Source organism: Hyperolius riggenbachi, chromosome 3 (genome assembly GCF_040937935.1).
Source record: "Hyperolius riggenbachi isolate aHypRig1 chromosome 3, aHypRig1.pri, whole genome shotgun sequence".
Taxonomy (NCBI): Eukaryota; Metazoa; Chordata; class Amphibia; order Anura; family Hyperoliidae; genus Hyperolius; species Hyperolius riggenbachi.
The window spans coordinates 507,754,659-507,771,723 of NC_090648.1; the positions used below are offsets into that span (position 1 = coordinate 507,754,659).

Sequence of the window (17,065 nt, forward strand, 5' to 3'; positions counted from 1 at the left end):
GAAATACAGCGATAGTTCTATTTTTTATTCTCTTTAATCTCTTTCCATTGTTTGATTACGGTATAGCCTGGCAGCATGCCACTACATTTATCATGTATTCACAGTATATTTATCAAAGTCCTGCTCGACTCACAGAGGCCTTCCCAATACTGCAGCACTGGGCACCTTTGTCCCCTGATGAAGCCCCCAGTCAAGGGGAGTGAAACATGTTGGGTTGATGGGTGGGTTTTAATGTAAGTTGAGTGTTCATATTATATTAGTTGGGGGAACAGTGATCTGGGTGGTTTTCTATATTCAGTAACCGAGTCTAAACAACCCATGTGTACTAGATCCTGCGCTCGTTGTGTCAAATAATTATGCAGCATTTTTATAGGTACCAATAAAGGTTAGATTGCTATCTCATAGAGCAGGGGTCTCAAACTCGCGGCCCGCGTGCCATTTGCGGCCCTCGATACAATATTTTGTGGCCCTTGCTGGCAAAAGCTTCCTTATAGTTCGCTTCAGTGCTCCCAAGTAATCCGCCGCATCCCCGCCGCTAAACGAGGGCTGCAGAGCCCCCAAATCGCCCGGGGGCAATCCGCTGGCATTTCCTGGAAGGGACAGAGCTTTTAGCTTCAGCTCTGCCCCTCCTGACATCAATCGCCGTACGGATCGCCGCCTTTCCCCCCCCCCTCTCTGTGAAGGAAGAGTGAGAGGGGCGGGCAGAGGCGGCGATGCGCCGCGATTGTGAAATTCCTTATGCAGCCCAGCCTCATCCTGACTTTGCCTCCTGCGGCCCCCAGGTAAATTGAGTTTGAGACCCCTGTCATAGAGTAAAAACTGTGTTTTTTGCTCAGGAATTGTGATTTTTTTTTTTTTCAGATCGACCAAGACAGATCTCTCTCTGATCCAATCTGATTGGCGATAGATCTGTTGCCTGCCCATACACCAGCAGAACGATTCGGGAATGAGCCTTGTGACGCCGCATCAGTCACTGCCCCCCTAATGTGAATGTGCCCCCCGCCTGCACGTTTAATACTTTACCTGTCCGCTGTCTCTTGCCGTGGTTCCCATTCATCTTCTGCATTGCGGGCATGCTTCTGATGTAAAGGTCGCACGCGTCGTGTGTTTTGCGGAAGCGGACTTTGCATGGGGACCACGGCAAGAGACAGCGGACAGGTACAGTATTAAATGCATAGACGGGGGCACATTCACATTAAGGGAAAGAGTGGTGGGGGTTCCGTCATCTTCGCCGCTCGTCCCGTATGGCACGTTGTTACCACTGCATAATTTGATCGACCACGTTGGCCCAACATCCTGCAGCGTGTCCGATAAACCAATTTTGGCCCAAAATTCCATCCCTACTGTTATTTCATATAATACTGCTTGGTAACAATGATATTTCATAATGCATGCCTATAAATGTATGGCTAGCCTGTTCACCACCAGGGCTGGGGAGTCGGCACAAAACTCATCCGAATCCGACTCCTCAATTTATTTAAACCGACAACTCCGACTCCAGGTATCCAAACATTTACATAGTGGTAATAATAACTTGCGATAATTCAGTTTTAAGTGTGGTTACCAACAATGCACTGCTACTGAATACATGGAAGTGGCAGCTTCTGTCTTGTCGGGTACCTTGTCGAGAATATAGTAAACATCACTTATAAGCTAATTAAAGCCATAAAAGTTTTCCTGGCAGAATACAACTTCTGAGAGCAGGAGGAGAGATAAAATACATGACCTATTGACCTTTTTTCTACTCTGGGACACTTATTAGGCTGGCATTGAGCTGAGACAACAAAACATTCAATCTACTTGTGCGAAACCGCCTGCAGCTAGTACAGAATGCTGCCGCAAGACTGTTAACAAGACAACCCCGCCATTGCCCCATAGCAACAATCCTTTGCTCACCACACTGGCTACCCATAAAATGGAGAATCCTTTTCAAAATTGGCATGCAAACATTCAAATCCCTACATGTCCAAGGCCCTGGACACCTGAAGGATTTTAACCTCAGATCAAAAGTGTCCAATAACTTGACCACCACCAGAGCCCAACTGAAAACCTTTGGAGCCAGAGCTTTCTGTCATGCTGGCCCTACCCTGTGGAATGCCTTTCCAAACTCAATCAAGACAGCTCCAACCCCAGACACATTTAAATCAAAACTGAAAAGTCACCTGTTTAGTCTGGCATTTAACTTTTCCCCTGTGCCCATCACTATGTACGGATCTGAGACAAGCCTATGCGCTTTGGGTCCTACGGGAGCAACACATTTTACAAATGTTTTGTTGTTGTTGTTCTTGTCGTTGGTCTTGCTGGGATAAATTTTTTATATGTGTTATTAAAATAATTTGTTTTTACCAGTTTTTTTGTCTATTTTATTTGTACGATATATTTTGAACTATTTTTCTTTTAAATTGTTGCTGAGTGTTGTACGATTTGTTCATTTTAGGCACGTGCTGACCTGAAAAAGTAGCAAAAAGTGTTCCATGAAACACGATGTCTAGCTGGCGAATTAAACGTTTGCGGCCAAATGGCCGATGTGTCATCTTTGGAGGTAAGGCAACATTCACACACTGTACTAATGCCTTTAGTTGTTTCATGCTGTTTTGGCTGTTCTCAGTTTTTCCTGCTGTGTTGCTGTTGTCACCCTCTGTTGAGGGTTAGTTTTCGTTCTGGTACTTGATTTTGTAAATGACTGTTTTGGAACGCGACCATCATCTCTGGCTCTGCCTGACGGACCTGCCATCACCTGGGTTCATATTTTCACACTAAGTGAAAATTTTGAGTTACAGATTGCCTAGTAAGCTCGTGGTGAACCAGAACTCCCAGGAGTGTGCAAGAGGCTACAATGGTCCAAGAAGCCCTCTTACTAAAATGCCATGCCAAACAGTAGTTTGCCTTCTTAAAACAGAAGGTATTTGCTATTATTCCGGTTGGAGTGAGATTATGAGGTGTCCCACAATGCATCACTGCTGAATATGCACATCGTCTCTTTGTTGTCCCTGTGAGCTAGCCACACCTCCAGATCCGCTGGAATGCAATGATGTGTCAGCTTGTTAATTGTATAGAGTCACAATAATCCAACATGCATACAGACTTTTTAACCACTTGAGCCTATCTGGACGAATATGCTCGTCCAGAGAGGCTGTGCTGCTGCCATTGTGTGGTGCTCACGATCGCGCATGCTCCCGCTGCCCGCCGCTAGCCCCCCGGTCAATGAATGGGAATAGAATTCCCATTCATCAATCTAAGCCCCCTGCAGAAAAACCGACGGTCTCTTATCAGAGACCGCAGTTTTTCTGCAGAAAAAAAAAAGTTCCCCGTCCTCATTCTAGTTCCTGAAAGCATCATCGTAGGCTTCCAGGACTTTGACTGTGGCCATCTTGTGGCCAAATAGTAAACTATACCCACATGCATTTTTTTAATAAATAAATACATTAAATGACATTTAAAAATTAGCTGTTTACTTCCCCACACCGAAAATTACCCAAATAAAATTTTTAATTAAAAAACAAAAAAAAAAATTTACCTAAGGGTCTGAACTTTTTAAATATGCACATCAAGAGAGTATGTTAATATAATTTTTTTTAATTATGGGCTTGTAAATAGTGATGGACGCAAATTAAATAAAAAAAAAAGAACCTTTATTTCCAAATAAAATATCGGCGCCATAAATTGTGATAGGGACATCATTTAAACGGTGTAATAACTGGGACAAATGGGCAAATAAAGTACATTAATGTTAATTACAGTAGCATGTATTAATTTAAAACTATAATGGCCAAAAACTGAGAAATAATGATTTTTTTTCCATTTCTTTCTTAATCTTCCTGTTAAAATGGATTTAGAATAAAATAATTCTTAGCAAAATGTACCCTCCAAAGAAAGCCTAATTAGTGGCGGAAAAAACAAGATATAGATCATTGCAGTGTGATAAGTAGTGATAAAGTTATTGGCAAATGAATGGGAGGTGAAAGTTGCTCGGATGCATAAAGTTAACAACCCTTTGAGCTGAAGTGGTTAAAGGGAAGATCCGAGCAATTTAAAAATAAAAAAATCTACTTACCTGGGGCTTCCTCTAGCCCCTGGCATCCGTCCTGTTATCTCGTTGCAGCTCCGGTAGCTCCTGGTCCCCTCCAGTGGAGATGCCGACCTCACCAGTTCGCTTCCGGGTCGGCTTCTTCTGCGCTCCAGCAGGCGGCTCACTGGTTACACTGATGTCATCCGGACTGTATTGTGCAGGGGCAGAACTACTGCGCCTGTGCAGAACAGTTGGGATGATGTCAGTGCGACTCTGAGAGCCGCTCGCGCAGGCGCAGTGGATATCCTGTGCCGGAGGGGACCCCGGGCCATCGGCGGTGAGCGGAGCTGCGGCGAGGGCACAGGACAAACACGTAGGAGCGTAACTAATAGCAACCACAGCCTATTGTTATGTCCACAGGAATAGGGCTACCAAGAATACTACCAGTCACCAATGTGGTGAAGGCATTCTCCAAACTATCAGGATAGGAAGAGACTTCACTGTACCCCCGCAGGTGCAGTGAACGTCCAAGCAGGCAAGGCAAGATAAAGCAATACAATAATTCAACTTCACACAAGGAACCCAGCAATCAACTAAGGCAAAGCTGAACGCTATGACGGGCGGGGTGTAAGAGGAGAAGCAGGTTTTTCTATGGACATCAGCCCATGAGAGCAGGCATGCAAATTCCCACACAGCTGAATGGTAATCACGCAATCCTGTGTTAGGCTGATTGAAGGCTGCAAGCTGCCTGTGAATGGAAAGAACTCTCATTAGAAATGCATGCCAAATTATGCAACCACATGCATGTAAGAAAGCCATAGCTGTCTGGCTGCAGTTGAACTGCAGGAAGCCATTCATGACAACATCCTGAGCTGCTCTGAACTGCAGAGTGATTGCAGATGGCAATGAGACTTATTGCAAATGCAATCAAAACTAAGCAATCAAATGCAAGCAGATAAGTCAGAACTGTCCAGTTGCAGCTCCACTGCACCCGACAGGACATGCTACAGGAGGGATCCTTACAATGGACATGTTCACACAAATACATTCATATCAAGGACATGAGAAAGCACCGGCGCACCGCTACTGAATTGCAAAATGATCTCCTTATGCCCCTGAAAGCCAGGCTTGCATCCAGAACTGCAGGTATAAAGCAAGCCTATAGCTTTACATTTTACAGAGCCACATCAACCCAACATGCAGACAGCCTGTTTCGGACTTTTGGTCCTCATCAGTACATGTAAGGTTGATGTGGCTGTGTAAAATGTAAAGCTATAGGCTTGCTAGACACCAGCGGTTCTGGATGCTAGCCTCGCTACAGGGGCACAAAGAGATCATTTGCATATTCAGTAATGGTGCATTGTGGGTAACCACAGATGTTTACTTAAAGGGAAGGTCCAAGCAAAAAAAAAAAATGAGTTTCACTTACCTGGGGCTTCTACCAGCCCCATGTAGCCATCCTGTGCCCTCATAGTCACTCACTGCTGCTCCAGTCCCCCGCCACCATCTAGTTCTGCTTCTACCAGCCCCATGTAGCCATCCTGTGCCCTCATAGTCACTCACTGCTGCTCCAGTCCCCCGCCACCATCTAGTTCTGCTTCTACCAGCCCCATGTAGCCATCCTGTGCCCTCATAGTCACTCACTGCTGCTCCAGTCCCCCGCCACCAGCTAGTTCTGCTTCTACCAGCCCCATGCAGCCATCCTGTGCCCTCGTAGTCACTCACTGCTGCTCCAGTCCCCCGCCACCATCTAGTTCTGCTTCTACCAGCCCCATGTAGCCATCCTGTGCCCTCATAGTCACTCACTGCTGCTCCAGTCCCCCGCCACCAGCTAGTTCTGCTTCTACCACCCCCATGCAGCCATCCTGTGCCCTCGTAGTCACTCACTGCTGCTCCAGTCCCCCGCCACCAGCTAGTTCTGCTTCTACCACCCCCATGCAGCCATTCTGTGCCCTCGTAGTCACTCACTGCTGCTCCAGTCCCCCGCCACCAGCTAGTTCTGCTTCTACCAGCCCCATGCAGCCATCCTGTGCCCTCGTAGTCACTCACTGCTGCTCCAGTCCCCCGCCACCAGCTAGTTCTGCTTCTACCACCCCCATGCAGCCATCCTGTGCCCTCGTAGTCACTCACTGCTGCTCCAGTCCCCCGCCACCAGCTAGTTCTGCTTCTACCACCCCCATGCAGCCATTCTGTGCCCTCGTAGTCACTCACTGCTGCTCCAGTCCCCCGCCACCAGCTAGTTCTGCTTCTACCAGCCCCATGCAGCCATCCTGTGCCCTCGTAGTCACTCACTGCTGCTCCAGTCCCCCGCTGCCAGCTAGTTCTGCTTCTACCACCCCCATGCAGCCATCCTGTGCCCTCGTAGTCACTCACTGCTGCTCCAGTCCCCCGCCAGCTAGTTCTGCTTCTACCAGCCCCATGCAGCCATCCTGTGCCATCGTAGTCACTCACTGCTGCTCCAGTCCCCCGCTGCCAGCTAGTTCTGCTTCTACCAGCCCCATGCAGCCATCCTGTGCCCTCGTAGTCACTGCTGCTCCAGTCCCCCGCCACCAGCTAGTTCTGCTTCTACCAGCCCCATGCAGCCATCCTGTGCCCTCGTAGTCACTCACTGCTGCTCCAGTCCCCCGCCGCCAGCTAGTTCTGCTTCTACCAGCCCCATGCAGCCATCCTGTGCCCTCGTAGTCACTCACTGCTGCTCCAGTCCCCCGCTGCCAGCTAGTTCTGCTTCTACCAGCCCCATGCAGCCATCCTGTGCCCTCATAGTCACTCACTGCTGCTCCAGTCCCCACCACCAGCTAGTTCTGCTTCTACCAGCCCCATGCAGCCATCCTGTGCCCTCGCAGTCACTCACTGCTGCTCCAGTCCCCACCACCAGCTAGTTCTGCTTCTACCAGCCCCATGCAGCCATCCTGTGCCCTCGTAGTCACTCACTGCTGCTCCAGTCCCTGCCGCCAGCTAGTTCTGCTTCTACCAGCCCCATGCAGCCATCCTGTGCCCTCGTAGTCACTCACTGCTGCTCCAGTCCCTGCCGCCAGCTAGTTCTGCTTCTACCAGCCCCATGCAGCCATCCTGTGCCCTCGTAGTCACTCACTGCTGCTCCAGTCCCCCGCCACCAGCTAGTTCTGCTTCTACCAGCCCCATGCAGCCATCCTGTGCCCTCGTAGTCACTCACTGCTGCTCCAGTCCCCCGCCACCAGCTAGTTCTGCTTCTACCAGCCCCATGCAGCCATCCTGTGCCCTCGTAGTCACTCACTGCTGCTCCAGTCCCCCGCCACCAGCTAGTTCTGCTTCTACCAGCCCCCTGCAGTCATCCTGTGCCCTCGTAGTCACTGCTGCTCCAGTCCCCCGCCGCCAGCTAGTTCTGCTTCTACCAGCCCCATGCAGCCATCCTGTGCCCTCGTAGTCACTCACTGCTGCTCCAGTCCCCCGCCACCAGCTAGTTCTGCTTCTACCAGCCCCATGCAGTCATCCTGTGCCCTCGTAGTCACTGCTGCTCCAGTCCCCCGCCGCCAGCTAGTTCTGCTTCTACCAGCCCCATGCAGCCATCCTGTGCCCTCGTAGTCACTCACTACTGCTCCAGTCCCCCTCCGCCAGCTAGTTCTGCTTCTACCAGCCCCATGCAGCCATCCTGTGCCCTCGTAGTCACTCACTGCTGCTCCAGTCCCCCGCCACCAGCTAGTTCTGCTTCTACCAGCCCCATGCAGCCATCCTGTGCTCTCGTAGTCACTCACTGCTGCTCCAGTCCCCCGCTGCCAGCTAGTTCTGCTTCTACCAGCCCCATGCAGCCATCCTGTGCCCTCGCAGTCACTCACTGCTGCTCCAGTCCCCCGCCACCAGCTAGTTCTGCTTCTACCAGCCCCATGCAGCCATCCTGTGCCCTCATAGTCACTCACTGCTGCTCCAGTCCCTGCCGCCAGCTAGTTCTGCTTCTACCAGCCCCATGCAGCCATCCTGTGCCCTCGTAGTCACTCACTGCTGCTCCAGTCCCCCGCCGCCAGCTAGTTCTGCTTCTACCAGCCCCATGCAGCCATCCTGTGCCCTCGTAGTCACTCACTGCTGCTCCAGTCCCCCGCCGCCAGCTAGTTCTGCTTCTACCAGCCCCATGCAGCCATCCTGTGCCCTCGTAGTCACTCACTGCTGCTCCAGTCCCCCGCCACCAGCTAGTTCTGCTTCTACCAGCCCCATGCAGCCATCCTGTGCCCTCGTAGTCACTCACTGCTGCTCCAGTCCCCCGCCACCAGCTAGTTCTGCCTCTACCAGCCCCATGCAGCCATCCTGTGCCCTCGTAGTCGCTCACTGCTGCTCCAGTCCCCCGCTGGCAGCTAGTTCTGCTTCTACCAGCCCCATGCAGGCATCCTGTGCCCTCGTAGTCACTCACTGCTGCTCCAGTCCCCCGCCACCAGCTAGTTCTGCTTCTACCAGCCCCATGCAGCCATCCTGTGTCCTCGTAGTCACTCACTGCTGCTCCAGTCCCCCGCCACCAGCTAGTTCTGCTTCTACCAGCCCCCTGCAGCCATCCTGTGCCCTCGTAGTCACTCACTGCTGCTCCAGTCCCCCGCCACCAGCTAGTTCTGCTTCTACCAGCCCCATGCAGCCATCCTGTGCCCTCGTAGTCACTCACTGCTGCTCCAGTCCCCCGCCTCCAGCTAGTTCTGCTTCTACCAGCCCCCTGCAGCCATCCTGTGCCCTCGTAGTCACTCACTGCTGCTCCAGTCCCCCGCCACCAGCTAGTTCTGCTTCTACCAGCCCCATGCAGCCATCCTGTGCCCTCGTAGTCACTCACTGCTGCTCCAGTCCCCCGCCACCAGCTTGTTCTGCTTCTACCAGCCCCATGCAGCCATCCTGTGCCCTCGTAGTCACTCACTGCTGCTCCAGTCCCCCGCCACCAGCTAGTTCTGCTTCTACCAGCCCCATGCAGCCATCCTGTGCCCTCGTAGTCACTCACTGCTGCTCCAGTCCCCCGCCACCAGCTAGTTCTGCTTCTACCAGCCCCATGCAGCCATCCTGTGCCCTCATAGTCACTCACTGCTGCTCCAGTCCCCACCACCAGCTAGTTCTGCTTCTACCAGCCCCATGCAGCCATCCTGTGCCCTCGCAGTCACTCACTGCTGCTCCAGTCCCCCGCCACCAGCTAGTTCTGCTTCTACCAGCCCCATGCAGCCATCCTGTGCCCTCGTAGTCACTCACTGCTGCTCCTGTCCCCCGCCACCAGCTAGTTCTGCTTCTACCAGCCCCATGCAGCCATCCTGTGCCCTCGTAGTCACTCACTGCTGCTCCAGTCCCCCGCCACCAGCTAGTTCTGCTTCTACCAGCCCCCTGCAGTCATCCTGTGCCCTCGTAGTCACTGCTGCTCCAGTCCCCCGCCGCCAGCTAGTTCTGCTTCTACCAGCCCCATGCAGCCATCCTGTGCCCTCGTAGTCACTCACTGCTGCTCCAGTCCCCCGCCACCAGCTAGTTCTGCTTCTACCAGCCCCATGCAGTCATCCTGTGCCCTCGTAGTCACTGCTGCTCCAGTCCCCCGCCGCCAGCTAGTTCTGCTTCTACCAGCCCCATGCAGCCATCCTGTGCCCTCGTAGTCACTCACTACTGCTCCAGTCCCCCTCCGCCAGCTAGTTCTGCTTCTACCAGCCCCATGCAGCCATCCTGTGCCCTCGTAGTCACTCACTGCTGCTCCAGTCCCCCGCCACCAGCTAGTTCTGCTTCTACCAGCCCCATGCAGCCATCCTGTGCTCTCGTAGTCACTCACTGCTGCTCCAGTCCCCCGCTGCCAGCTAGTTTTGCTTCTACCAGCCCCATGCAGCCATCCTGTGCCCTCGTAGTCACTCACTGCTGCTCCAGTCCCCCGCCACCAGCTAGTTCTGCTTCTACCAGCCCCCTGCAGCCATCCTGTGCCCTCGTAGTCACTCACTGCTGCTCCAGTCCCCCGCCGCCAGCTAGTTCTGCTTCTACCAGCCCCATGCAGCCATCCTGTGCCCTCGTAGTCACTCACTGCTGCTCCAGTCCCCCGCCGCCAGCTAGTTCTGCTTCTACCAGCCCCATGCAGCCATCCTGTGCCCTCGTAGTCACTCACTGCTGCTCCAGTCCCCTTCCACCAGCTAATTCTGCTTCTACCAGCCCCCTGCAGCCATCCTGTGCCCTCGTAGTCACTCACTGCTGCTCCAGTCCCCCGCTGGCAGCTTTCTGACCTCGGAGGTCAGGGCCGAATTGCGTACATTTTTACACATTACCGCTAGTCCAGAAACATTAACACGTACATTTTTGTTCCTGCACTAGCTGGAATGCATAAAAATGTATGCAATGTGGCCCTGACCTCTGAGGTCAGAAAGCTGCCAGCGGGGGACTGGAGCAGCAGTGAGTGACTACGAGGGCACAGGATGGCTACATGGGGCTGGTAGAAGCCCCAGGTAAGTGAAACTCATTTTTTTTTTTTGCTTGGACCTTCCCTTTAAAGCTGAATTATTGTGAATTCCTTCTGTTTTAAGAAGGCAAACCACACTAAGCATTGTTTTTTAGTAAGAGGGCTTTTTGGTCTCTTTTAGTCCCCTATACTGTCCTTGTGGTTCTGTGTCACCCCGAGCTGTTTGGTTACTGTGTTGGACATGAGAAAGATATATTTTTTTTTGTGCCAAGTTAATTTTGCAAATTAATTTTCCAAGTTTGGGATTTCTTATTACTACTATATGAAATTCTGTCTCATCGCTACCATTTTATTCAAAAGATTAAAAACAGTTAACTTTGGATACTTTTTCTTTTTCAGACTCCAACTGGAAAGCTTATTTTATGAATGCTTCCAGTTAGCCAATAACCTCTTGATTCTGAAACCGTTGACCGAAGCGGATGACGATCTCCGCACAGTCATCTACTAACGCTAAGCTTTAGGCCCGGTTCATATTAGCGTGTTTTTGCCCAGCAGAACAGATCCGGACAAAAAAATGCTGCAGCATTGGGGGCGATGGAAAATGGAACGTTTCTTCACACTAGTGAAGAAACGGACCGTTCCAAGGGGGATGGGGGCATGTGCCGACGCGAACCTGAATGGCGGGAGGGTGAGGGGAGCGTGCAGCAGCCGGGCGGGTGGGTGAGGGAGGGTAAAATACATACCTAATGCTCTGTAGCAGCCGGCTGTAGAAGCTTCTGTTTTCTTCCGCGTCATGTGACTAGTCACATGACGCGCTGTGTAGTCACAGCGGAGGAAGAGGAAGCCACTACCGCCGGCTGCTACAGAACATTAGGTATGTATTTGCTGGTGAAACGGAGTGAAAACTGATGCGATCAATCATTGATCAGATCCATTTTCACTTTCCACTTTGAAGTGTGCACAGAGCCATCCGGATCCGGTGAAGCGAAGACCGGATCCGCTCACCGGATCCGTTTGGCTCGAAACGCTAATGTGAACCGGGCCTTATAACCTGATAACTGCTCTACTACCCTTTGCAGCATTATATGAATCATAAAAGGATCCTTTATCACAAAAGTCTCTCAAACAAGTCCTGTCGTCATGCCAAAGGCACCAGCTCAGATGATGAGACTGTTAGAGACCGACTGAATAGCTGTTCAGTACCTGTTCAGTCAGTTTTATTTTCTGATTTTATTTTTTTTTTTTTTAAGTTTACAGTTTTTAGTTTAAAGAGACTCCGTAACAAAAATTGCATCCTGTTTTTTATCCTCCTACAAGTTCCAAAAGCTTTTCTAATGTGTTGTGGCTTACTGCAGCACTTTGTACTATCACAGTCTCTGTAATAAATCAATGTATCTTTCTCTTGTCAGACTTGTCAGCCTGTGTCTGGAAGGCTGCCAAGTTCTTCAGTGTTGTGGTTCTGCTATGAACTCCCCCTTCCAGGCCCCTCTATGCACACTGCCTGTGTGTTATTTAGATTAGAGCAGCTTCTCTCTTCTCTCTTATCTTTTACAAGCTGGATAAATCGTCCTCTGAGCTGGCTGGGCTTTCACATAGTGAGGAATTACAGACAAGGGCAAAGCTGTTTGCAGGAAGAAAAGAGCAGCCTGAAACTTCAGTGCTCGAGAGATGCAGGGGGAAAGAAACACACAAATGATCTCTTGAGATTCAAAAGGAAGGCTGTATACAGCCTGCTTGTGTATGGATGTATTTTCTATGTGTGGACATACTGTACATCAACCTACTTCCTGTTTTGGTGGCCATTTTGTTTGTTTATAAACAAACTTTTTAAAACTGTTTTTAACCACTTTTAATGCGGCGGGGAGAGGCGAAATTGTGACAGAGGGTAATAGGAGATGTCCCCTAACACACTGGTATGTTTACTTTTGTGCGATTTTTAACAATACAGATTCTCTTTAAAGGGCATCTGAAGTAAACTATCATGAATTGTATGTGTAGGACAGTTAAGAAATAGAACATTAGTAACAAAGAAAAGAGTCTCACATTGTTTCCAGTACAGGGAGAGTTAAGAAACTTCAGTTGCTATCTATGCAAAAGAGCTTCTCTGGCTCTTCCACCCAACTTGGGTCAGAGAAGCACTTATACATCAAAGAAACAGTGCGACACAGCTTGAGATAAGGTTTTAGTGCAGGGGAGTTCAAAGGGACATTGGTTTCATAGTTTAAAATACAGTGTGCAGTTTGTAAACTGCACATATGACAGAATGATGCAATGTTATAAAAAAAAAAAAGCTATATGACTGAAAATAAAAACATGAGACTATTTTGTTTGCTACTAATGTTCAAGTAATTATCTACTGTATACTACACTTCGTTATATCATAAGTGTTTTTCTTTTTTTTTTTTTTTTGCTGCAGTGTCACTTTAAAAGCATCCCTTTTTGTTTTCAAAAGTTTAAAAATCCCCCTTGAGTGTCCCGCAGAACTTTTGCTTTGCTGGAAGCACAATGTGCAGTCTATGGGTGGTCCGGGCTTCGATCTGCATGGCTTCCCATTGATGTCACCACCACCGGTGGAAGTAATAGATTTCTCTATACAGAAGCTGCCCATCTGTTACCTGACATGTGGAGCGCAGCTCAAATACCCATTTTCAAGAGCATCACAACACATTGGCGGTCCGTGCGGAGACCTTACCGCCCTTTCTGCTGATCCCGGGGCTCTCATGAATGTGTTCGGAACAAAGGCAGAAGTTTAGTAAAGTTATCCTCATTTGAATGCTAAGGATAGATTTGCACCAGAAGGTGGACCTGCATCCTATGTGCAATGGGCGGGGGGGAGGGACATTGGGCTGGGATTGTCCACGGTTAAGTTCTGGTACTCTGTTGATGTTCTGCTCAGTGTGTGAAGCTGTTATTGATCGCATGTAATGGGCTATTGTTGTTTTTGGATAGTGTTCTGTAATGACCTTCCCCTCTCATCCAGTTCAATCACCCCTTCCTTCAAACTTTAGCCTTTGGGACTTCTCACACGCTTCCTCCATACTCATTATGTGCTTTCCTCATGTCACTTGACACTCCCCATCCTTCAAATACACTTTTACACTTCGCCTCCTCCAGTAAGCATAAAACTGTTCTGCAGATCCTTCCTGTGCAACACACACCTTTATAACCCTTGAACAGCCAATTTATTTAGAGGCTTTGCAAGTGCTCGAGGCCCATTTATTTTAGTCCATTTTTTATTTCTTATTTGTTACATTTCCCTGCTTCTAATTAGTACTGCTGTAATGTGTATGTATGGCCACTTGTCACTAGGGGGCAGCGTGAGACTGAGACAATCAAAGAAGTGTAGGTACCGCTCCTCCCCACAAAATCTCTGGATAGTGCTCGGCCTGGCCAGCAAGACCTGAACAGCAACAAAACAGGATGGTCTGCACCTGTCCAATGAGACTATTTTATTGCTGGAGGTATCCAGGAATCCATATACATCATAGGTACTTTATATACTCGCGTATAAGCCTAATTTTTCACCATAAAAAAATGTACTGAAAAGTTATCCCCTCGGGTTATATACGAGTCAGTGGAGCAAAACACATAGTGGAGCAGGATTTGTTTATGGTAGAGGAGTGTAAGGATTGTGCACTAGTAATCCTGCTCTTACCAGCCTGCACCCTGCTGTGTCCATTTCCCCCCCCATCCCCTGCAACACGGTGTGCAGAGTGCGCTGCTCAAGACTACCTGTGTCCTCCTGGCTTGTGGAGCGGAGCGTGCAAGCAGCGTGTCAGTGGTGCGATGATCAGGGATTCTTCCTGTGTGGCAATCGCTGTGTCTCATATCTATGGCGCCATCTAGTCTACAGCTCTATGATCCTGGGGCACATCGGGCTATGGGGAGGGGGACTAACTTATACTAGGGGAAACATCTGGCTACTGTGGAGAGGGCTATATTGGGGAGGGGGCTTATACGTGAGTCAATCACTTTTTCCTGGTTTCTGGGGGAAACATGGGTACCTCGGCTTATACACGGGTCAGCTTATATGCAAGTATTTACAGTATATGGATACGTCCAGCAATAAAATAGTCTCATTGTACAGGTGCATACAATCCTGTTTGTTTTAGTGTGAGACAATAACAGAGGACTTCTACATTAAGTTTCTATATTTTCTGCTTGTACAGAGACATCAAAGCATTCCAAGAATTTTCAGCACAAGTTCTGCCGGCTGAGGTGAAAAGCAGCTCACTTATCTAAACCGAGATAACTCTATGGAAGCTATTAATGAGTTAATGGATAGGACAATCAATTTGATTAAAGCATCATTGAGGGAAAAAAAGCTAAAAGATACCTTAGTAGAGGGAAGCCTGTGGATAGCCCAGATGTTTTCCAGATGTACCTGGTCACTGCCGTTCCTGCCCTGGGCCCCTCTGAACCTATTCCACAAGAGCTTTTTAAATGCAGTATAATCTCATTATAATAGACTCGGGTATAGTAAACTACCTCTCCAGGTCCCGGCCCATCTCCATTATGAGTCTATGGGAGCAATGCCTGGTATAGTAAACTCTGATATAATAAAACTTCTGTTATAGTAAACATGTTTTTTGGCTCTTATGTGACACTGACTCTGCATATAGTAAACAGTGGGCGGTGCATGCATCATATGACAGTGGGCGGTGCATGCGTCATACGTCAGTGGGCGGTGCATGCATCATATATCAGTGGGCGGTGCAGGCGTCATATATCAGTGGGCGGTGCATGCGTCATATATCAGTGGGCGGTGCATGCATCATATGACAGTGGGCAGTGCATGCGCCATACGTCAGTGGGCGGTGCATGCGTCATATATCAGTGGGCGGTGCATGCGTCATATATCAGTGGGCGTTGCAGGCGTCATAAGTCAGTGTGAAACCCATGGTCGCCCGCTCTTGGTGAGCCAATAGCGTAGTATTTCTGGGAAATGGGCAATGTAAAGAAATAACTACTCACAAAACGTGGGCTACCACAATTTCAGGCATCTGGAGATGGACTGTCTCCACTTGGATATGATGACTTGGTTCGGTCAACGTCTGTCACCTTAGAGAAAAAACAAAGGACCACCGGATGTAGCCACAGAGGTGACACCTGGGATGGGGAGTAGGCAATGCAAGATGGGAGGAGGAGCCACAATTGTGATACAATATGTAGTGACTAAATGAGGTAAGTAATAGGAAAAGTCTTACTTCTTGATAAGAAGTTAAGATTTGGATTTTTGGACACTAGTAAAAAGACAACGCGTTTTACGGGACCTCAGGTCAATATGAGACAGTGCATGAGCAATGTATCTCACATTTAGCACTCTGAAACAGAGATACATAGCTCTGTCACAGTCTCATATTGTTCTGAGGAAGCGGGCAGGTCCCGTGAAATGCGTTGTCTTTTTATTGGTGTCTAAAAATAAAAATCTTAAGTGCTTATTATGAGGTAAGACTATTCTTATTACTTACCTTCGCTCACTACAGATTGTATCACAAATGGGACGCCTCCTCCCATCTTACACAATATGGTCGCATTCATGCACAACCCTGACCAAGAAGAGGGTCCTGACCAGCGGTGGTGGCCTCGAGAAGGATCTGGAAAGCTTTTGAAACCTCTAGATCGTACATGTCAAACTCCGGTCGGTGTGCCAAATTTGGCCCTCAGAGCCATTCAATTTGGCCCCCAGATGGTTTCACATTGCATTATGTTTGGCCGACTCTAGACCACCAGGGAATCCATATTGGAGGTGAAGCCCTAGATCACCAGGGAAGCCATATGGAGGGAGGGGGAAAGCACTAAACAATAGGAAACTGTAAAGGGAAGGTAGGGAGGACCACTAGAGACCAGGGAACTGTATAGGGGAGGGAGGGGGACCACTAGACACCAGGGAACTGTATATGGGAGGGAGGGGGACCACTAGACACCAGGGAACTGTATAGGGGAGGGAGGGGGACCACTAGACACCAGGGAACTGTATAGGGGAGGGAGGGGGGCCGCTAGACACCAGGGAACTGTATAGGGGAGGGAGGGGGACCACTAGACACCAGGGAACTGTATATGGGAGGGAGGGGGACCACTAGACACCAGGGAACTGTATAGGGGAGGGAGGGGGACCACTAGACACCAGGGAACTGTATAGGGGAGGGAGGGGGGCCGCTAGACACCAGGGAACTGTATAGGGGAGGGATGGGGCTATTAGATACCAGGGAACAGTATAGGGAAGGAAGGAGGACCACTAGACACCAGGGAACAGTATAAGGGAGGGAAGTGGACCACTAGACACCAGGAAACTGTATAGGAGAGGGAACCAGTAGACATCAGGGAACTGTATAAGGGAGGGAGTGGGGTCACTAGACTCCTGAGAACTATATAGGGGAGGGAAAAGACCACTAGACACCAGGCAACTGTATAGGGGAGGGAGGTGGACCACTAGACACCAGGGAACTGTACAAGGGAGGGAAGACCACTAGACACCAGGGAACTGTATAGGAGAGGGAAGACCACTAGACATCGGGGAACTGTATAAGGGAGGGAGTGAGGTCACTAGACTCCTGAGAACTATATAGGGGAGGGAAAAGACCACTAGAAACCAGGCAACTGTGTGGGGGGCGAAGGGAGGCTATTATACTCCAGGGAACTGTATAGGGGTTGGAGGGGGACCATTAGACACCAGGGAACTGTACAAGGGAGGGAAG

General features: G+C 49.6%; 1 long non-coding RNA gene across 2 annotated transcripts in view; it reads left to right on the forward strand.

The window, feature by feature from the left end:
* Positions 1–17,065, forward strand: part of LOC137564464 (uncharacterized) — a 656,659-nt gene that overhangs the window by 157,453 nt on the left and 482,141 nt on the right. The window contains exons 3-4 of one of the 2 annotated variants that reach the window (XR_011030606.1): positions 2,438–2,542; positions 14,537–14,867. This is a non-coding gene — a long non-coding RNA (uncharacterized lncRNA). Of the gene's footprint in view, positions 1–2,437; positions 2,543–14,536; positions 14,868–17,065 lie in introns of those variants that run through there. The other variant, XR_011030605.1, reaches the window with a different exon arrangement.